Source organism: Dasypus novemcinctus, chromosome 22 (genome assembly GCF_030445035.2).
Source record: "Dasypus novemcinctus isolate mDasNov1 chromosome 22, mDasNov1.1.hap2, whole genome shotgun sequence".
Lineage (NCBI taxonomy): Eukaryota > Metazoa > Chordata > Mammalia > Cingulata > Dasypodidae > Dasypus > Dasypus novemcinctus.
In genome coordinates, this window is record NC_080694.1 from 63,013,238 (window position 1) to 63,027,623 (window position 14,386).

Below are 14,386 nucleotides of genomic sequence, written 5' to 3' on the forward strand. Positions count from 1 at the left end.
TAACATTTCAGAGTTGATAAACGAGGGGAAGGGTGAGAAGTAGATTTTTAGGTGTAAAGAGAAGACAAAATGCCTCAGACAAAAAATATAAAGTGAAAATTAAAACACACCATCCCCACACCACACCAGATTCTAGGGCAAAGCCTGAAGATTGACAGTGGTCACTCCCTCAAGCAACATACAGGAAATGGGCAAAGGTAAATGAAATGGGCAATGGTAAAATGGAATTTTTACTTCTATAATCCCACTGCAGTGGGAATTACAGAAAGATTGAACAGCCTCTGAAATAATAATGACAATAATTATTCTTTTTATTTTATTAAAGATTTTTATTTATTCCCCCCCCCCCCCCGGTTGTCTGTTCTCTGTGTCTATTTGTTGTATCTTCTTTGTCTGCTTCTGTTGTTGTCAGCGGCACGGGAATCTGTGTTTATTTTTGTTGTGTTCTCTTGTGTCAGCTCTCCGCGTGTGCAATGCCATTCCTGGGTAGGCTGCTGCACTTTCTTTGCTCTGGGTGGCTCTCCTTACGGGGTGCACTCCTTGCGCATAGGGCTCCCCTACACGGGGTACACCCCTGCGTGGCAGGGCACTCCTTGCGCGTATCAGCACTGCGCATGGGCCAGCTCCACAAGGGTCAGGGAGGCCGGGGGTTTGAACCGCGGACCTCCCATGTGGTAGACGGACGCCCTAACCACTAGGCTAAGTCTACCGCCCAATAATTTTCCTTAATATGCTAAAAGAATTCAAGAATCAAAAGGTGGGGGTAGGCAGGGAATACAAAATATAATGCTTTTAAGAGACTGGTATTTCAAGATAAGACCCCTCTGAAGCAGGCTACTAAGATAGGGAATCAATAGATGGATCTGGAACCTGGCAGAGTCCACGTGGACATCAATAACCCCAAGACGGCTGCTGGAGGACCCTCCCCAAGATGCTGCCACTCAGAACAAAGACTTCCTCCAGAAGCCAGGAGAAGCCCCGGATACTCCCCAAGGACTTTATCATTGGGCCCTCAGGGGGGATTGATAGGTGGGGTAATCTCTCAAAACAGCAAACAGCTATACCTCCTCCTAGGCCATTAGCAAAGAAGCCGAATAATTAACAGTTCCAAAAGCCAGGTGTGGGCCCTGAACTCTTGCCTCTGGACCCCGACTCTGGCTGCCTTCTTCCCCACACGGATCACTATGCAAGTAAACCTGGCGATTTATAATCTATAACGGGAAACTGTAGTCTGTAAATCAACCCGCTTTATCACTTTTCACCCCGTCTCTCTCTACCTGGGACCCCTGATCTGTTATTTTCTCCCATTTCTCTTCCCTCCCTGCCTGGATAAATTACTGGCCTAACTTACCCAATGTGCTCTTGAAATTCGTTTCTGCAGTGTAGTCAAGAACCCACACAAAATCCGGTAACATACTTGGTGATCCAGTCCAGGAGTTTATTTGTGAGTGAAACTATGGCCTATAGCATGTTTACTGCCTTCCTTTGAGTCTCCATTTTAAATGGGTTCACCTATGAGCGCCCACAGGACATAATTCCAGCAGGGAAGGGTCTGGGGCCCGGGAATTCTCCGTATCCGTGCCGCATGCCCAGGCCTGTGAGATCTCACCCCAACCAGGACAGCTGGGTGATAGGGCAGTGGCTCAAATCATGGCCCTGCCAAGACAGAGGTTCCCCGGCAAAGCTCCTGGCCCTGGGAAGCTTCTTTCTCCAGCGCTTTTAGCAAGCAGAGTCTTTGTCCTCAGGCCTGCCTGCCTTTGCCTTCTCCCACCCTCTCCTGGAGGGGGAGCGTGGCTATGGTAGAAAGCCCCCGGGGCTTGCCCTCCCAGCAGGTCCACACCTTTGCAAGGGATTTACTATCCGACCACACCCAGCTACCTGCGGCAGGAAGTGGGAAGGCAGCGGGCAGAGCCACATGGATGCCCTGGGAGTACCCCTTCCCCAGGGCAGTTACAGGCCAGGATCCCCTTGCATAATTAAGCTTTACCCACGTTTTTCACCTTCCTACTTCTCCCTACTGAATTTTTCTTCACAGGTTTGTGTTAGAATGCTTTGGAATGTCCTAAAACCTGAAAATAGAAAGTACCTTGTTTAGCAAGGAAGCTATTGCCTCAGGGCCCCAAGGCCTGTTAGCTAGAGCAAATAATCTCTAATCATTTAATGGCCTTTTGATGGCTGGTGTAACTGGGAAGCTATCAGACAGTAAAGTCATAAAAACTAGGATGGCTTTAAGGACCTGTATAATAATAGGAAGATGCTTTTTGCCCCTTGTAGCAGTTTGATGTGGTTATGAATTCCAAAAATAGCTATTGCATTATGTTTGTAATCTGGTTTGTACCTGGGCATGATTAAGTTATGATTAGGGCTTTGATTGGACAAGGTCATTAGGGTGTTGAGTCCCCAATCCTTGGTGGGTGGGGACTCACAGATATAATGCATGGCAAAGGAAATGTTTGAGTTTTTGATATTGGAGTATGATGCTGAAGCCTTAAGCTGGAACGCCAAGAAGTAAGTTCACAGAAGAAACAGAAGGAAACCCAAGGAAGAGACGAACGCTGAGCCCAGGAAGAAGCAAGCCCTGGGAAGAGAGGAACTCTGAACCCAGAGAGACGCTAGACCCTGGAAGTGAGGAGCCCAGGAAGCCTGAACCCTTACAGATATTAGTGGCCATTTTACTCCAATATGTGAAAAATAATCTTTGGTGAGGGAAGTAATTTATGCTTATGGTCTGGAATCTGTAAGGTCCTACCCCAAATAAATACCCTTTATAAAAACCAACCAATTTCTGGTATTTTGCATCAACCTCCCTTTGACTGACTAAGACAGAATTTGGTACTGAGGAGTGGGGAAGTGCTTTTGCAATTACTGAAATGTTGGAACGGTTTTTTAAATGGGTAAGGGGTATTTTTTGGAGGAATTGTGAGATGCTTGGAAGAAAAGACCTACAGTGCTTTGAAGAGACTGTTGATAGCAATATGGATGCTAAAGATACTTTTTATGATGTCTTAGAATTAAATTATGAAACTAATACTGGAAACTGAAGAAAAGGTGATATGTGTTTTAAAGTTGGGGAGAATTTAGCAAGATTAACTCCTGGTTTATGGAAGGCAGAATTTAAAAATGGTGAGCCTGGGCATTTAGCTGAAGAAATTTCCAAAGTAAACCTGGAGAATGAGGCTTGACTTCTGCTTGCAGCTTCTAGCAAAATGCTAGATGAGAGATATACTGAGGACTGGACTGAAAGGCACAAAGAAACAGGAACTAGTTCTGGAAATTCCAAGCCGCTGGAAATCAAACTCCCAGATGAAAGTGCCCCATTGGAGGACTTAACTAAACTTGGAACTTATAAATCAGGATTGATGGTGCAGTTATCTTGGAAAGACTTGTGAAACGTCTTACTCTCTGATGGCTTGGACCCGAACTTCTTACACGCTAAACCAACAAGCTTTTTTAGAGAGCTGTATGAACAAAACCACTTTCAGCTTGGACTAAAAGGGACATGGAAAGGAGAGATTGAAGGAGAAACATTTTTAAGAGGAAAACTATGGAAGCTGAGATCTGGAATTCAGACATCACCTTGGATGAAGAGAGGAGTGTACAGAGAGGGTGAGTTTGCCCCAGCAGTTGAAGAGGGTGGATGTTCCCACCCAAATGTTCTGGGAGAGTTTTGCTACTCCAGGGTACAGAGAAGGTGGAGTATATTCCCCAAAGATTATGGCAGTTAAGGTCAGACCCCACAGGTCTGAGAGGAGTGGACCTGTCCCCCATGGATTAGGGAAGGCTGGGTGGTCAAGATGTTGCTCTGAGAAGGTTGATCCTGTATGCCAAATGTTACGGTAGGCCAGGTAGTCAGCTCGTTGCTCTGAGTGGGTTGAACCTGTTTGCCAAAAGTTAGGGGAAATGTTTTCTTCTCGTCACTGTACTAGGGGGGTTAAGACTCTAACCCCAAGATTGGGTAAGGTGTGGCAATCACCCCAACACTCTTGGAGGGTGAGGTCTGGAGCTTGGTCAACACCCAGATGCTTGATGAGGATGGAACCAAGAAAATGGCCATTGGGCAAGCATGTGGAAAGGGTGGGTTCCCATAAGGCACCAAGGAGAAGAAACCATCATGTTAAGAATGACTCTCAGACTGAAATCGAATGGAGGATGCCCTGCAGATTTACTGAACTATAGAGGACCCATGACTTATGTTTCCCTCCCAATTTCTCCTTATTGTAATGAAAATGTTTATCCTTTGTCCATTTGTGTATTGGAAGCAGATGAATTGTTTTGTAAGTTTCAGAGGTCTATAGCAGACAGGACTTTGCCCCAAGACAAACTGTATTTCTTTAAATTGTTTGTGATATGATTTAGGACTTGCATCATTACTGATTTAAGTTTTTTTCAAATATTGTAATATCTTTTTGGAATTCAGAAGGTGGAGTGTAGCAGTTCAATATGATTATGAATTCCAAAAATAGATATTGGATTATGTTTGTAATCTGGTCTGTACCTGGGCATGATTAAGTTATGATTGGGGCTTTGATTGCCAAGGTCATTAGGGCATTGTGTCCCCACCCCTTGGTGAGTGGAGACTCACAGATAAAAGGCATGGCAAAAGACAGGTTTGTGGGTTTTTGATATTGGAGTTTGATGCTGAAGTCTTTAGCTGGGGTCCCAGGAAATAAGCTCACAGAGGGAACAGAAGCAAGCCCCAGGAAAAGAGGAACCCTGAGCCCAAGAAGAAGCAAGCTCTGGGAAGAGAGGAACCCTGAACCCAGAGAGAAGCAAGACCCTGGAAGAGAGGAACCCAGGAAGCCTGAACTCTCCCAAATGTCGGCAGCCATTTTGCTCTAACATGTGAAAATAGACTTTGGAGAGGGAAGTAACTTATGATTATGACCTGATATCTGTAAGCTCCTACCCCAAATAAATATCCTTTATAAAAACCAAACAATTTCCGGTATTTCCATCAATACCTCTTTGACTGACTAATACACCCCTTCTCCGAGAAAGGAGTTATATTCGAGGAAGGAGCAGTATTTGCTTTGGCAGCTTCAGCTTGAAATCTATTTGGCCTCTCTCCCAAGTCCAGAATGGCCCCAGGAATGTGCAGCAGCAGAGGCTCCATGATTCCTGGGGTGGTGGGAATCAGAAAGCAGCCAAACATTTCCTGAGATTTAACTCAGGAACTTCTGTTTCAGTAATTGTGCATTCAGTCTTGGACCCTGAAATGTCAGGGGTGCCAAGAACCAGAGGAGTGAACTCTGAATGGTCCCCATTCCTTGGGCCCTTTGTTCAGAGGGCAGCCAAATACCCCTGAGACATATGTCTCAGGCATGCTGATTTGGGGTAACTCCCAACAACTGGGCTTGGGTGCATTGATCTGATCGCCGGAAGCATCAGATATCCCCCAGGACTTAGGTCACCCACAGGGACGCCTGTAGTTTAGGCAGGCTCTGAAAATTGAAATTCTCAGGACATTGGGACAGAGCATCAGCTCCAAATTATGTGGAGTGGTAAACTTTTTAGTCAGACTAGGACTCTGAGCCACCAGAGCGGTCGACTAAAATGTGCTTCATTATTCCTTGAATAACGGGCATGGTCTCTAGCATACCAGTAAACTCCCCATAGGAGTGTCTTGTCAAGAGTAAGAAAAATCTCCCTACTGCTGGTCTACATGGCCACAGTATAGCCAAGAGCAGCCTCTGTATCAGACCCTGAATTCCAGTTAAACCAGTGTAAGAAAAGAGAACAGATAGCTCTGAGGCCCAGAAACCTCATGTCGTGTCTCCTTAAAGAAATGAGTAAATAACCTCAAGCTTCTCAGGTTAAACTCAGTTGAGCCTATAAAAAGTGTGAATAGAGATCAAGATCCAGATCGGTTACTAAACCTCTCCTGGAAAATAAGAAACCTCATGTGCCATCAATTAACATCAAAGAGTTCCTAGAAATGCTAAAGGTATAAAATTCTCTCTTCTGTTTCAATCTGTGCTTAACTGTGTGTTCAACTTTGAAATATGTGTTTAACTTTGTCAGTTTGTTTGTGCCTAGGAAATCAGATTTGACATTCATCTGTTCCAAATTGGATAACGGTGTGATAGGTAGCTTAAAAACGAGTCTTTAAATGTCACTACTGTCTTGTGAGTGGATTTAGTGTGTAAATCACAAATGGAATTGATGCAACTGCTAAAAAAGCAGAGAAACTTCACAAAGTTGTTACTAATAAAATTCTTGTGGCCTAGTTAATAAAGATATTAGCAAAAAGTAACTTTATAGCAGTGGAACCTGTCTGGAAGTCACCTCAATGTTCATATTCAAATGGTGATAATGAAAAGTTACCTTGATTCCACTGGGAATCTTCAGTTTTCATTTTAAAAAATGGAAAAAGTAGTTTTTTCTCTACTGCTAAAGTAAAATACCTGCTAATTAACATCTTCATAATAACAGTGTAAAAGCAAAGTACTAAAAAGTTAAGTTCATTTAATATGTCATACATTGTAATTAGCAAACTCTCTTGTGCCTTCAAAACACTAAAGGTTGCCTCTCCATATGAATCACTGGCTAGGTTGGTCTCTGACCCCTAAAACAATAAAAGTATGTACTACATCTGTGGTTGTGCTCCTGAGGTGGGTGGAGACTACATTGTAGTTTCAAACTCCTGCAGCAGCCAATGATGGCTTGATATAGCCAGATGTACAATGGATATTGCCTCCAGACTGGCACTGTTTCATAGTGACAAAGGGTGCTATGCACCAGGCTGGTGGAATACTGGATCCTACCTTCCTAGGTTCTCTCTAGGGTCAACAGTGCTGCAGCTTGCTGGCTGTATGAAGGGCATGCCAAATGGAGCAATGAGTACCAGAGTACTGTGAGTAGAACTTAAACACAATCGACATTATGGCTTGCTCCCATGGAGAGATAACATGTAAAGTATTGCAAAACTGGAACTTAAATCTATTAATTGCAGCTCAAAGAGAAACTTATGCATTGGGTAATATGTTAATTAGTATTAAGAATGTTCCTGTATCCTATTCTAGATATATGCCTAATGATTATAGTGATATCTTTTCTATTCTAGATCATATGCAGAGAAACAATGAACATGTTAAAATCCTAATAAATTTCATTTTCTAAGTAGTTAGTGAACATGCCTGTAAGATAAGGGAATAGCCACCTTGCCTGAGAGCAACAGCCCTTTTAATTTAAAAAGCCACCAAATTAACTCAAGGGCAGCCTCTCAGTTTTCACCCCACAGCAGAGGGAAGACATGCTTAGGCCATGTCTCCCTCCTAGCCCTTATTCCAAAACCTGTCCAACTCATAACCTGGAGAGGACCACCCGGTCACATGCCATCCTACCAGTGCTAAGCATTTCCCACCAGAAAGGAAACAGCAAACAAGGTGGCTAAGACCTACTTCAACTTAGCCCATTTAAGATGGCTCATGGACCCTGGACCTGCAACCAGGTTCTGAGCAAAACTTGGCAAGAAAATGAGCCTCATTCTCAGTTAGAGCCAAGATGTAAGGAACTTTACTCTGCAGTTCTGATCACTCCCACAGCTATAAAGTTAAAGGAATTTCCAGTTTGGTGCACTAATCCTGAGTGAAGCCAGCTGCCCAGTGAAGTGCCAGCGCACCAGAAGCACCTGATGGGACGTACAAATGCCAGTCATTGGATGGCCTGAAATACCTCTTCAAGAGAAAAAGCTAAGTAGTGTCTGTGTCAAAGTCAGCTGTTCCCTCTGACTCTAGCCCAAATGCCGATTGCTAGGGGGAGGGCAAACCGGACTCCCCTTTAAAAAGAGTCTTTAAACATTGTTTATAAATATTTATATATTTTATTAGGAAAAGCACTAGAAAAAAATAGCACTAGAGCAAAACTTCCATTTAATATGAGTCCTTGAACAATACTGATTTGATTATTCTAGATTTCAAAGAATTATATGACTTAATCACAATTTGAAATACGTACATTTTTGTATTAAATTTATTTTTTATTTTTATTTTTTTTAACCTTTTTTTTTTAAAGATTTATTTATTTATTTAATTCCCCTCCCCTCCCCTGGTTGTCTGTTTTCTGTGTCTTTTTGCTGTGTCTTGTTTCTTTGTCCGCTTCTGTTGTCGTCAGCGGCACGGGAAGTGTGGGCGGCGCCATTCCTCAGCAGGCTGCACTTTTTTTCGCGCTGGGCGGCTCTCCTTACGGGTGCACTCCTTTGCGCATGGGGCTCCCCTACGCGGGGGACACCCCTGTGTGGCACGGCACTCCTTGCGCGCATCAGCACTGCGCATGGGCCAGCTCCACACGGGTCAAGGAGGCCCGGGGTTTGAACCGTGGGCCTCCCATGTGGTAGACGGACGCCCTAACCACTGGGCCAAAGTCCGTTTCCCTATTAAATTTATTAAGGATCTAATTAATTTAAATTTTCTGAATTTCTGCTGATTTTATGGGTCAGGTAAATCATTAATCTTTCCACAAAATATGTTTAAGATAATGCAAATGTGAATGAAGTAGTTTTAAATTAAATAGGAATCACTGATTCCTTTAGAATGAATTGGTACTTAACCTCAGGCGACACTGCAAATCATTTTCAGTTATTTCATCTATGCTGATCGCATGTAAATTTTCAAATGTTATCCTTCTGACACAGAATTGCAAGAATGATTTTGTTGCAATTTAAATATAGTTTCTAAGATCCTTAATTAAATTAGACTTCTGAATAATATTAAATTTATCAATTGATTAAATGAGGGCACTTGAAATATTTTGTTATCTAAGTAATTTCTAAACTGATAAAACTCATAAAGATAGAGACTACAAAAGCAGCGGGCTACTCTATAAAAATATTTCTTTGCCAAACTTCAATTAAGATGTTAAATTTGATAGCATAATGAATATATACATACATATTTGTGTATATATGTATGCATAAAATACATTAATAAAGCTGAAGTTAAAAACTTCTTAACCTAACTATATAGAAATATTGTGCATGGTTGAAAACATAAAAGTATGTTTTTAACTTAAGAATTCTTATGATTAAAAAAGGAGAACAAACAATTTTTGGAAAAAATCAGAAAATTCATCCCTAACTTAACTGTTGTTGGTACTTCACAGGGGAAAAAAATAAAAGATAAAAAAAAACATTGTTCCGTATCTTGTTTGGAGAACAGAATTCACTCATCTCACCAAAAGCTAATCTTCTAAGGGTCTGTTATCTATTTGTGGCTTTGCATTGATTTCTTGGTAATTTTTGACAAACTTCTCTCAGTTATAAAGAAATAAAGCTAAGTATTCTATATATAATTTAATAGCTAATATTTTAACTGTTTCCTGCCTTTAAAAACCTATGAATTATGTTCATATCCTGTAGCAATGAAATGTTTGAAACTCTTGCTATTACCTTTTCCAAATCAAGGACTCACATTTTGAATAATGAAACCATTAAGGTGTTTCTTGTATCTAACCTATCTTTGGAGTTTCCCAATGGCCAATAGGCCACACAATGTTTCCTCATTTTAACAAGAGAAGGCTCACTTTTTATTTTTACTGAATTCTATACAATTATGAGATCTTTTTATTGTATAATATTAAAAAAAGGGACAAATCAGAAGAGGAAAATATATATCCCTAAGGTAATCAGGAAAAATGGTATTACTATTATATAAATTAACAATTATATAGATATATGTTTGTTTTGTTTTGTTGTTTGTTTTAGGAGCTGCCAGGGAATGAAACCAGGACCTTGAGCATTAGAGGCGGGCACTCAACCACTGAGCTACATCTGCTCCTCAATTATATTTTTAACATCGGATAGAACATACTTCATATAAAAGACTGACACAAAACTGCCAAGAAACCGATTTTGTTCCTGGCTATAAATGGCCCTTGTCGTTTGGTGGCAATTACAATAAACACTTTATGGGATTTATTTATTAAAGTCCCTGGAGTTTGTCATTCATGGCTATTCATAATATCATATCTAAATAGAGGATTTTATCCTTCTCCATACTGATATCAATTAATATAATAAATTAAGCAGACATGCACCATCTTTTCATGAACAAATGATTCTGCTTTTCCCTACACTTACATAAAATACAGATCTGAAATTGAGTTTTCCAGAGGCATCAAAAGAACATTAATAGAAGGCTGTAACAGAAACCTGTCACAGTCAACCTTAGGACCAACCTAAGATTTCTGGGACATCATGGAAATAGACTTCTTTACCCATTATCGACAAAGCAAGAATGAATCAGTTAAGACTGAATGAACTCATTTGTCTGTGGCTAAATTTCCTTTACTAATGCCTTAACATACTCCCAGTTGCTATCTTTTTCCATCTGACTCCCCCAAATTCAGGAAAATATTCTGTAAAAGATCTTCTGATACCCTGTTCAGAATACTTAAAAATAATTATTCTGCAGGAAATGTATGATATATATATATATATATGATACATAATGATTGTTCCTCTTATGCATAACATCACTCAAGAGTGACTGAATACTACAAAAAACTTTTATAAGTCCCATCACTTTTCAAAGGAATGTGGTTATTAACATATGCCTAAAATGAATCTGTCCTCATAATAATCCATTTTGCAATTGATTAAAACAGACCAAGTAGAACAGAACATAAACTTTTAAATATTGTAAAATACCTGTCCAAGACTTGATCATATTTGATAAAATCCTTAGTCTTTGTTTCCTGACATTTTCTCAGAATGAATTGGTTATCCTGTCCAAAAGTTAAAGATGCATATCTGTAATACATACTTTGCAGACTGCCCTGTCTCAACGTCCTGATAGACTGTTAGCTTAGCCTCTGGGTCTCACAGAGGACATGACTAGATAACTTCAGTAAGTGGACATTTACAGAAATAACATAAGCACTCCTTCAGAAGAGGATGCACAAAACGTATATGAACAAGGAGGAGTCAGTACCAAAAGAGGAACTTTGGCATTGGGAAGATAATTAGAACAGAAAACAAAAGATGCAATACTTGCAGATACACATCTTCTCAAGGTTTGGAGAAGGAGATTGTAATTCACACCCTGAGAGTAGACCGAACTCAGGTCGATGTTCATGAACCGTTGGAAGACGCTATTTTCATCTTTTTCTTTTTTTTTGCTATAAATAATAATGGTAAATAGTATCCTGAAAGTTGTATTAGAGTAAAAGAATTGGATATTTAGGGGTGGACTGAAATATGTTTATGTATATTTTACTCTTTGAGAATATTCAGTTCTGCTATTGAAAAAGCACACATGGGATGGCTGAAATTCAGAAAATGTGTTAGGTACAGATAAATAGTAAATATTTAAAGGCTGAGTCTAGTGAGATCTCCAAGAGAGTAAGAGTAGAGAGAAGTAGTAAAAATAGACCTAAGGCCCCCTGACATTAAGAGGTTGGGGAGAAGTAGAACTAGCAATAAATAGACTTGGCCCAGTGGATAGGGCATCCCTCTATCACATGGGAGGTCCGCGGTTCAAACCCCGGGCTTCCTTGACCCGGGTGGAGCTGGCCCTGCGCAGTGTTGATGCCCACAAGGAGTACCCTGCCACGCAGGGGTGCCCCCCTCATAGGGGAGCCCCACGCGCAAGGAGAGCCGCCCAGTGCAAAAGAAAGTGCAGCCTGCCCGGGAATGGCACAGCACACATGGAGACCTGACACAGCGAGATGATGCAACAAAAAGAAACACAGATTCCTGGTGCCACTGATAAGGATAGAAGCCGTCACAGAAGAACACACAGCAAATGGACACAGAGGTGAGACAACTGGGGGCGGGGGGAGTGGGGGAGGGGAGAGAAATAAATAAAAAATAAATCTTTAAAAATCAAAACAAAAGCAAACTTGTCATTAAATGTAATAAAGTGGAGTTTTTAAAAACTAATTTTTTTTCACCTTCTAGTAACAAGCAGCACCATGAGGACAGGAAATTTTGCTTCACTCTTTAGTATATCCCCAATGCCAAATACAGTGCCTAAAGCACAGTAGTCACTCAATAAATATTTGGTGAATAAGTGAATGAATGAACTTTCCTGATGTAATCAGTGTAGATCTCTTTAGGCTATACTAATGAGTATGCTTCACCATTGTAGATTCCTGAATAATCAGTGAAATTATCAAATCCCTTGTAATTAATATTCTAATTTTCAGGGCATTTGGTCATTATGCTTTTTCCTATTTTTAAGATTTTAGAGCAGATAAAGACTATGGTTTCATTTTAGGGGCAGTTTTCACAGTACAGCTGGACTGGAGAGCCAATCAGTTGTCACAGATTACTAATGTCCTGACTGTCTGATGAATCTAGCAGAACAAACTTTAAATCCATTAACCATAGATAAAATAAACCCATGAGTTTTTATTAAATTCTCTCTTGAGAAAGATAAGAACTTGAATTCCTGTGTGGCACATGCAGTGTCTCTTTGCAATAAGGAATGATCAGTCAGAGTTTAGGAGCTAAGGGTGCCACTGCCTCTGTGTTCTCTTATTTCAAGTTGGAATTAATATGAGGATAGTATTAACACTTCCCCCCACATTTGGAAAGGCCTGTGGGACCAGGAATCAATGGTAAGTGCTAACGAGTCTTACTGTGGTCAAACTCCTGGGAATTTGATTTAATCCATCTAAGAAAAGAACCAGATACTGATATTTAAACAAGCCGATAAAAAATAACCAAAATATTTTCAGGGGATTCTGAGGGGCTGTGAGGGCAGAGAGGCTCTGGTCCATTCCATGCTTGGGTTTTGGCAGGTAAATTCTGTGCCACCATCCACAGAAAAGGAAATGAGATTCATTAAAAGGTAGTGAGAACATGGAGTCTGGGAAACACAAGTACAGCAAGCGCATTGAGCCATCCTGGAGTTACGCTCAGGTTGGAGAAGACGCTTCCTGTCTCCCAGGTTGTGAGACAAATGCACCATGGTGTGACAAGGCAGAATTATCAAGACAGCATCTCCATTTCTACACATTGTCTGAAAACATGTCCTCATGACCCCCATATGGAGACGAGGTTATCTTCTCAATCTAATCTAACTGCAGAATGGCTGGCTGATTTTTTCTTTTGTTTTTAAGATTTATTTATTTCTCCTCTCTCCACTCGTTTGCCGTCACTGTCTGCTCTCCGTGTCTGTTTGTCGTGTGCTCTGTGTCTGCTCATCTTCTTTTAGGAGGCATCAAAAATCGAAGCCTGGCTGTCCCATGTGGGAGGTGAGAGCCCAACTGCTTGAGCCACATCTGCTCCCCCGCTGGCTGAATTTGAAGAACAAACTGCGCCGGTTAGAAAAGCCAGGCACAATTAGGGACCAGACATAAATGAGTAATAATGATTCCCATCAACTTACTGGTTTAGGCACTGCTTCATGCATTTACCAATTCATGTGATCCTCACAGTCCTATCATCATCATCATCATCATCATCATCATCATCATCATCATCATTCTGCTGTACAAATGAAGAAACTGAGGCCGAGAATGTAGTTTAACCCAGGTTCCTGCAATTAGAAAATGGTATATAGATTAGATCCCAAGATGCCTGCTTCTAATGATTGTGCTTGAACATTTTACCGTATTGTATGGCTGTGGTATTAAAGTTTTTAAAGCAGGCTATCTGCATCTTAACTTTTTGCACTTTTAAACATAAAAATGATCCTTCATGTGCGGCACTCAGCAGTGCCGGAAAGATCCGACAAATTGAGATATAATGTTCTGTGTGTAAATATCTCATTTTCAAAATTGACAATTCAAATATACAACACAGCTGCACTCCAGGTGGGCCATACCTTGACTTCTGCTGCATTTAAATCCATTCTCACTGCCTCTCCTGTACTGCAGCTGACTCATTCATTGTTTTCATCAATACTATAAAGAAGCTAACGGTGAGTACTGATTACGAAGCACACTAAATAATGGCCTTGCTCACTGTCCTACTAGCGTAATCTGAAGAAAATCTCTTACAGAGGTGAAGGATCACCCACAGGAACTTGCACCTAAATGCAAAAGGAAGGAGCCAGTGACTCCATTCGGATGCAGGTTAGAAACGTTACAACACTTAGGCGCCAGGCAAAACCCACCGTACGGGTAGAGACAAGCTCAATACCTATTGCAGTTTGACACACAAACCGAATTTGGGACTGTCACAGGCCTTCCATTTGAAAGTACCGGCGGGTGGTTTGCTTTACCTTTCACCAGGGGTACAGTATCTTATCTGGAGGAATCTCTATGCTCCTAGGGGAAAGCGGGCAGAGTTGCGACATGGCCGATCCCGGGAGTGGGCTCATGTGCGCTATTTGGGAAAAACTGAACAAGCGGACCAACAGGCGGCGGCTGTACTAGTGTTTTTACAAATTTTTACCGAAAAGGCTTTAGAATAAGTATCACGGCTCCGCAGGTGAGAAGG